At 36.2% G+C, this 7689-nt stretch overlaps 1 protein-coding gene across 1 annotated transcript in view; it reads right to left on the bottom strand.

Moving 5' to 3' along the window:
* Window positions 1–7689, bottom strand: part of ABI3BP (ABI family member 3 binding protein) — a 280943-nt gene that overhangs the window by 118050 nt on the left and 155204 nt on the right. The window lies entirely within an intron of this gene.

Genomic DNA, 7689 nt, shown 5'->3' on the forward strand with positions numbered 1-7689 from the left:
TCCCTACAGGCATCTTTCTTTACATGCAGTTCTGTGAAACTCTGAGCCCTTCTACAGTCTAGGCAAATTTAAAGTAAGTTTTATGTTCTAAATGAATTAAAGTAATTGGGATGAATTTAAACATCAGGAACAAATGAGTTTTAATACAGGAGTAATCTCTTCACATACGAGTTGACTCTGTAAGCAAAAAGAGCATTAAAAATGTTTCCTTTTATATACAAAGAACAGTCAGTAAGAAGTGAGAGTTATAAAGAAAGCAAAAGGGGTTATGAGGTAGCGTTGTTTTCTTTTTCCACTCAAAATGGTTGTACAGAAATAAAAAAATAAAAAGGAGTCAGCTTACAGGAAATTTCACTTATTAGGGTTGCTTGTCATTCAGTGACCATTTAATGGTAAACACTGTTAGTGGAAGCTGTAAGAAATAAATCAGACACGCCCTGATAGTAAAAGAGCATTTTCCATTACACTACATGCTACCGAGGCAGGAAATACAGCTCAGTTTATGAAAGTGAATCTCTTAACTCTTCAAAAATAGAAGCAATATCGTGAGATAAAATACACACACATTATGACGCTACATCTATTACACCATAATGTAAAGTCTTCTTTAGCTTTGCTGTAATTTTAAAGGGTCAGATAAGAATGACTAATCTTTAATTTAATTCCATGTGTGTTATTATTATTATTTTAAATTTGGCCAGAGAGAGACAGAAAGGGAAAGTGAGAAAGCAAGTTGCCCTGTCCAGGCCTTGAACCATGGTCCCCCATGTGGGAATCTAGCACCTTAACCACCATGTCACCTGCCGGCCCAGCATGACTGATCTTTTAAAATACAATAATATTGGCAGTTTCTGTTCTTAGGTTTGCTTTAAGTCAATTTCAAGTCTTAGATTTACCAGGTTGACTTTGTTACTAAATAAATTAAGAAAACTTTACTAACTTGTGTTTAACCTTCTTATAATGCATTAAAAAATTATGAATGGTTTGGCTTTTATGTTGGTGCTTTTAAAAAATGTCATGACAGACCTCATGTTATTCTAACTCCCAAATCTCCCCTCAAGTGACATTGGACCAATTTTCCTTATAGTCTGTATTTTTGCTTCAAGAGAGATTTATTCAACTTCTTTTTACTTATATTCCATATTTACAATTCTTTTCCATTCTGTTGCCTCCAAGACAGGCTTCCAACTTCTCCTAAGTTATTACCATAAGGCATTTCCTGGGGAAAGGAGCCCTGTGTCCCTCCCTCTGGCTGTTATGGCTCATATGCAGAAGTTACTAATTGTCAGGGACCTCTTATTTCCAAACATTTTTTCAAACATATTGAAGATTAAAATAACACATTTACCAGCAGACTTGATACTTGACACTTCTATTTCTATAATTTCTTAGAGTTGAGTAGTAAAGAAAAAGAGTGCTAAAAACACACAAATACCTTCCAAAGTTTTATGTGGTTCGGGCAGCCATGAGAAGTACAGCAGCACCTCATTTCACTCATGAATTTAACAAGATCTTTTGACACAAAAACAATAGATGTCAAAGGATAAGATAGTGTTGAAGGGACCAGCAGTTGGCATAATGGCTATGTCGCTGGACTCCCATATAGTCGACCATGGTTCAAGTCTCAGACCTGGTAGCTTAAACTCACTCCGGGCGTGTGTGTGTGCTTGCCCAAGACCCTGAGAGGAGACTGGAGAAGGGATTGTGGTGTGGTCATCCCTCCTGGGGGGAGGGGTGATTTTCGCTTTCTGTCTCTCTGTCTCTCTGGAAAGAACACATGCCCTACAGGAAAAAAAAAATCTATTAAAAAAAAGAACATAGTTGGGGCCGGCAAGTGGCATGGTGGATAAAGGCACTGGACTCCCACATGGCCGACCACGGTTCAAGTCTCGGACCTGGTGGCTTGCTTTCTCACTTCCTCTCTCTCTCTCTCTCTCTCTCTGTCTCTCTCTGATCAAACTGGAAAATAATAATGATCATAATAATAAAGTTAAAATAAAATAATTCTTAAAAAAAAGAACATAGTGCTGAAAATGAAGTTCTCTAAAACTGAATAACTCTTGATTTCCATATAAAATCCTTATGCATGTACATCTACAATGGGACTTCAAAACAGTCATGGAAAAATGGAATTAAAGTATAAGTTTATATTTTGGTGCAAAATTTTTGAAATTTATGTGCAATTTTTTCATAATATTTCCATACATTTCTTATGAATTTTTGAAAACCACTTGTATGTCAGAGTAAAATTCATAAAATGGTAGGGCCTAGTTTCTAAATGACTACTCTAGGGCTGGCTTTGTGGTATGTGCTTATAATCCCAGTCGCTTGGGAGGCAGAGGTAGGAGGATTTAAGTTTGAGGCCAGCTTGGGCAACATAACATGATCTTGTCTCTAAAATCATTAAATAAATAAATGGTTACTCCAGCTATAAAGCTAATAAAACTCCAAAGTTAAGGGTAAACACTTTTCTTTTTTTTCTTTTTTTTCAGTTTACACACTACCATGCATGGTTTAGAGATAAACATCTCTTACGACCTATGTTTATTTTAGTGAATGAAATGCCACAACTCTTTAACAGTGATCAGTCTCTCTGACATTGCATTAACAAAAAATACACATTAACACAAGTTGCTGAAGAAATCTAATGCAACAAATAAAATAGGTAGTTCTAGTCCCAGGTTATAAGAAGCAATAATAATTTCTCTCAAAGAAAACTGTAATGGGGCCAGCTGGTGGCTTAGTGGTGAAAGTGACTGGACCCTGCCTGGCTGACTGTGTGGTTCAAGTCTTGGATCTAGTGGTTTAAAAAACACCCAGTGCTTGTGCACATGTGCCTGAAATCCTGAAAGGAGAATGGAGGAGAAGGATTTGTGGTGTGGTCATCCCTCCAGGGGATGCTTTCTCATTTTCCCTCTCCCTCTCTTGCATGCCTTAGTAAAAACTAAAACAAAACAAAACAAAAAACAATAACTTATGATTATGATAACTAAATTTTACTTTCATATTTTTCAGAGAACAAAATAACCTATGCATGCTTTATAACTTTTTAAAAGCCACATTTATTAAATTCTGTTGATTGTACATTTTTACTTAAAAAAAAACACTATTCGTAAAATCCACAATAAAAATGCCCTGATATTTTTCTAGAAACGTGATGGCACACAAAGTATTTCATATTATCAAAAATTTATCATTATATTTTATTCAAATCCTAAATATTAATTACTATGTAAAAGACTTTCCTTTAAAAATATAATTCTTAGGTAAAAGACTTTATTTAAGAGACCAGTAGATAGCATAACAGTTACATCACTGGACTCCCACATAGTCAACTGTGGTTCAAATCCTGGACCCAGCGGCTTAAAACTCATGCCGGTGTGTGTGCATACATGTCCAAAATCCCGAGAGGAGAATGGAGGAGAAGGGACTGTGGCATGGCCATTCCCCCTGGGGAGTGATTCTAGCTTCTCGTTCCTGTCTGGTGAGTGCACATACCCTATAGGAAAACAAATAAATAAATAAATAAAATAAAAGACTTTATTTAATACAAAAATAATGTCTATTGTTCTCATAACATATGCCAGAGTTTATTTACTCCAAGCCAAAAATGATGGATCCTCAATAAAATTAATCTTTGAGATGTCTACCCAATAAGCAAAATAACACTCTGCTTGCCAGTTGGCTGGTTGAAGCTCTTAGTAAAGATAAATGACTTTCTAGCTTAGAGTATAGATGAACATGTCCTTAATTTTATAATATAAAAATGTGTGCACACAAATCTCTTCTTTTATCACACAAATACCTGCCATATGCTTGTGTGGCTACACCTTGTCATGGAAAAATTGTATCACTGTGAAAGTCATGATACATTTTTGCACAGAAAAACAAAACTATGTCATGACTTTCCCAACAACATAATAAAATTCTAAAAAGATATATGAAGTATGGAAAAAAATGCAACCATAATTGTTAGAAGAGAAAAATACATCACTCACAGAATAATAAAACCATTTAAATTCACAAATAATACTTTCTTCAGTTCATGGAAAAACAAAAGAGCTTTCTGGTTGGGCTGGAAATTTGTGAATATCACCTCCAAGGAAATGTTCATGAAATAAAAGGCTGAGGTTGTAAGTCTAAAAAGACACAGTGAAACTGTAAACCATCTGCTGTGTTTGAGTTCTATTTTCCTACTCTCGAAGCATCGATAACACTATTTATTCCTACTTTTTCTCCTCTCTAGGGCTTAATCCAGTCAGGTGGGCCAGATATGTGTGAATCAACACCTCACAGGGCAAGGAATAAGGTCCAAATGTAGAATTTACCTCTTTTCAACTGCTCTGAGCAGCGCACCTATAGTCAAAACTTTCTAAGCAATATTCCACTCCTTGCACATGCTGATCTTTTGGGCTTTCAAGTTTTTAAAGCATATATATAGAGCCTAAAGACTATTGCAATTTACTAGAGATATATAAGTATTGAAAGAACTTAACACTGAAAGTCATTAATGATGACCTCCTGAAGGAAGCTTCCAAAGTGGATGCCAATGAAAAGACGGGGGCTGGTAAACAAACAAACAAACAAGATTCTGGCATTTTATAGAAAGTGGATGAATATGGAAGATTTACTGTTGCATGAAGAAAGTCAGGCTATGAAATAGAGACACTGTATATCTCCACTTAACATATACTAATTATCTGCACTCCATGGTAGAGACTGAAAACATTGGAGGACATAAACGCATTGGAAATAGTTATGGACACTGGAGACAGTGTGGAAGGAGGGTTGGGGAGGGGAAGAGTGTGGGGAAGGAAATCAGGGAGAAAAAATATAGAGGCAGGACATTTGTGGGATAGAGAAATGGTTTATTACCTGTTGATGATGACATGTATAGTATTTTCAACTGGACCAGCCCGAGGTGTATTTCATGTTGGGTAAATGCTCTATACAAGCTAAATGATGTATAGTGACTGAATGTATAAATAATAATAATAATAAAAAAGACTGAGGCTGAACATCTTCACTTCTGACTGTGTCTAGAGAAGTCTCTTAAAGATAACTGCTTATGGTTCAACTGGAACTAAACACACCAGAAGACGAAGTCTTAGTGATAACTCACAGTAAATTTTGAGAAAAATTCAGTTTATCTGTATACTTCAGGAGAAAAAAAGGCAGTTTTCTAAGGATGAAAACAAATACAGCAATTCATCTTAGGTCTTCAACCTTTTTTTTTCCTATTTGATTTTGAAATTTTCCTGGTACTAAATGATGCTCTGTTAAGGTGATGATCTAGTAAATTAGGGGGTATTATCACAAAAAGCTCATATCTATCTCCTCTACCTCCCCTCAAATTATATGAGGTCTTAAAAAAATCATACACATGCCTCATCTGTGTGAAGAAGAATACATGGTATTTATGCTTCTTCTCCCAGCTTCTGACTGAGAGAGTATTGATTTGCTCACATGGAAACTGATCATGGCATCATTGTCCTCACTGAGTCCAGCCCAGTTTAGAGTGATTCAGGCTGCCATATTAGCTGAACCAAAAGCCTATGAGATACAATTTACCATTCATTCCATGAGGTTAATAAGACATCTGGCTATTCCTAAGGGGTTGCAGAACTGCTGAACAATACTGCAGATGTCCTCATTCTTCTTAAAAATTTGTACTCAAGTAAAGTGCAAACCTACGACTCATTTAGTCATGCTTATACAAATGAATTTCGAATCTTTTTTCCTCTCCTTTTTTTTAAAGTTAAATAATTCAATGAAACAAATAATAATCATTAATTTTATACATCAATTTAGGAAGTTTGAGATAGGCAGTGTGGTGGAAAGGAGAAGCAGTCAATCCAACACTAAGCTATATTAGAGAAAGGTTAAGGGAGCACCCTTCATGTACTGTTTTATACTAAGTAATTTATATACTATTTCTAAGAAATAATGACCCAATGAAAAATTTGTATATTGCTTCCATTTTATAGATAGAGAAACTGAAGTCTCTGAAGAGGTCCAATAACTTCAGACCAATTATTTAACTGAATAGTTGGGCTGGCCATCAACTCAGCTCTATCTCACCCAATAGCTCCAATTAGTGAGCACATTCACAATGAGAATAAACTTCAAGGACTGATCAGCCTCTCATGGATCACTTGATGTTTCTTATATAACTAGAAAGCACATGGACCAGTAAGAACACTTAATTCTCTCTGTTGTGAAAGCCGTTCTCATAATTTCAAATGACATGGCATCAATGGACATTTAACTTGGAGTGATTCACTGGAGAGAAGATTAGGAAAGAAATGAATGAGTCTGAGCTTTGCTCTTCTGCCTATTCAAAAATAAGTCATCCTTGTATCCTCTTAAGATAATACAGAAGGGAACCAGCAGTTAGCGCAATGGCTATGTCGCTGGACTCCCACATAGTCGACCGTGGTTCACACCCTGGATCCAGTGGCTTAAAACTCACACCAGGTGCGTGTGCGTGCGTGCCCAAGATCCTGAGAGGAGAATGGAAGAGAAGGGACTGTGGCGTGACCATACCCCCGGGGGGGTGATTTCTCGCTTTCTGTCTCTGTGTCTCTCTCTGTCTGTCTGGTGAGCGCACGCACCCTATAGCGAAAAACCTCCCCCCCCCAGAAAAAAGATAATATAGAAAATGACTGTCAGCTTCCAGTGAGTTTGGAAAGATCACTATGATGATATATACTCAGCTCTTTGAATCTCTTGGAAGAAAACTGCTACATGAATTTGTATTACTCTACCAGAGAAATGATCCAACAAGCACGTGCACATGCACATAAATGCACAATTCATCGGGGGCAGATGATACTGAGTTTTTCTAGAATGACTCCATAAGAAATCTGAGGTCATAGTTAACTGGCTACCGTCCAGTGGAATATAAGACCAATTATAATTCTAATGCATTACCAGAAACATTGGCTTTTTCCTGAAAGACTGTCACAAGCACTTAAGTATTTCTAAAACGTAGCCAATTTTCTTGTAATACTAAATGTATAGATAATTTTGTCTTCTGGAATGTAATTATAGAGTATATTTTTATTATTTCCTTCACATACTTTACGAAAAATTAGCTATACCATGGAAATAAAAATAAATCAAACCTACTTAAACATACTTTATGGAAAGTTTAACATAAAATGTGATTCCAAATAATGAGATCACAAAATGCAGCACTGAGATTAGGGCAAATAGATTGAAAGTGGGAAAGAATATATTGGAAGACTACACATCTCAGATTTCCTGGAGTATTCCAAACTCCAGATATCCTGAACACCGTTGCCAAAAACTGTTGAAATGATTCAGACATCTCAATATTCAACGTGCAAGTTACAATTCCGCGTTATCTTTTAAATCCCAAAATAGCACAGAAATATTTATGAGAGCACACACTCTGATTTTTTTGGTACAGGATATCAATGTGGAAAACAAATTCAGTATACGCAGAAGCAGAATACATTTTATCAAATGTAATGATAAATTGTTTTTAATAGTTGATCAAGAGAAGAGCAGCCCCTGGTATCCAAGAGCTAGACCAGTACTCACATTTAGGCTGTGGTGTTCTCCTGTTGGACAGCAATAATTTTTTTTTTTTTTGAGAAGTTTTTGCTATAGGGCATGTGTGCTTGCCAGAAAGAAAGAGACAGAGACAGAAAGCGAGAAATC

The sequence above is a fragment of the Tupaia chinensis genome, unplaced genomic scaffold, assembly GCF_000334495.1.
Source record: "Tupaia chinensis unplaced genomic scaffold, TupChi_1.0 Scaffold000100_1, whole genome shotgun sequence".
Classification (NCBI taxonomy): domain Eukaryota; kingdom Metazoa; phylum Chordata; class Mammalia; order Scandentia; family Tupaiidae; genus Tupaia; species Tupaia belangeri.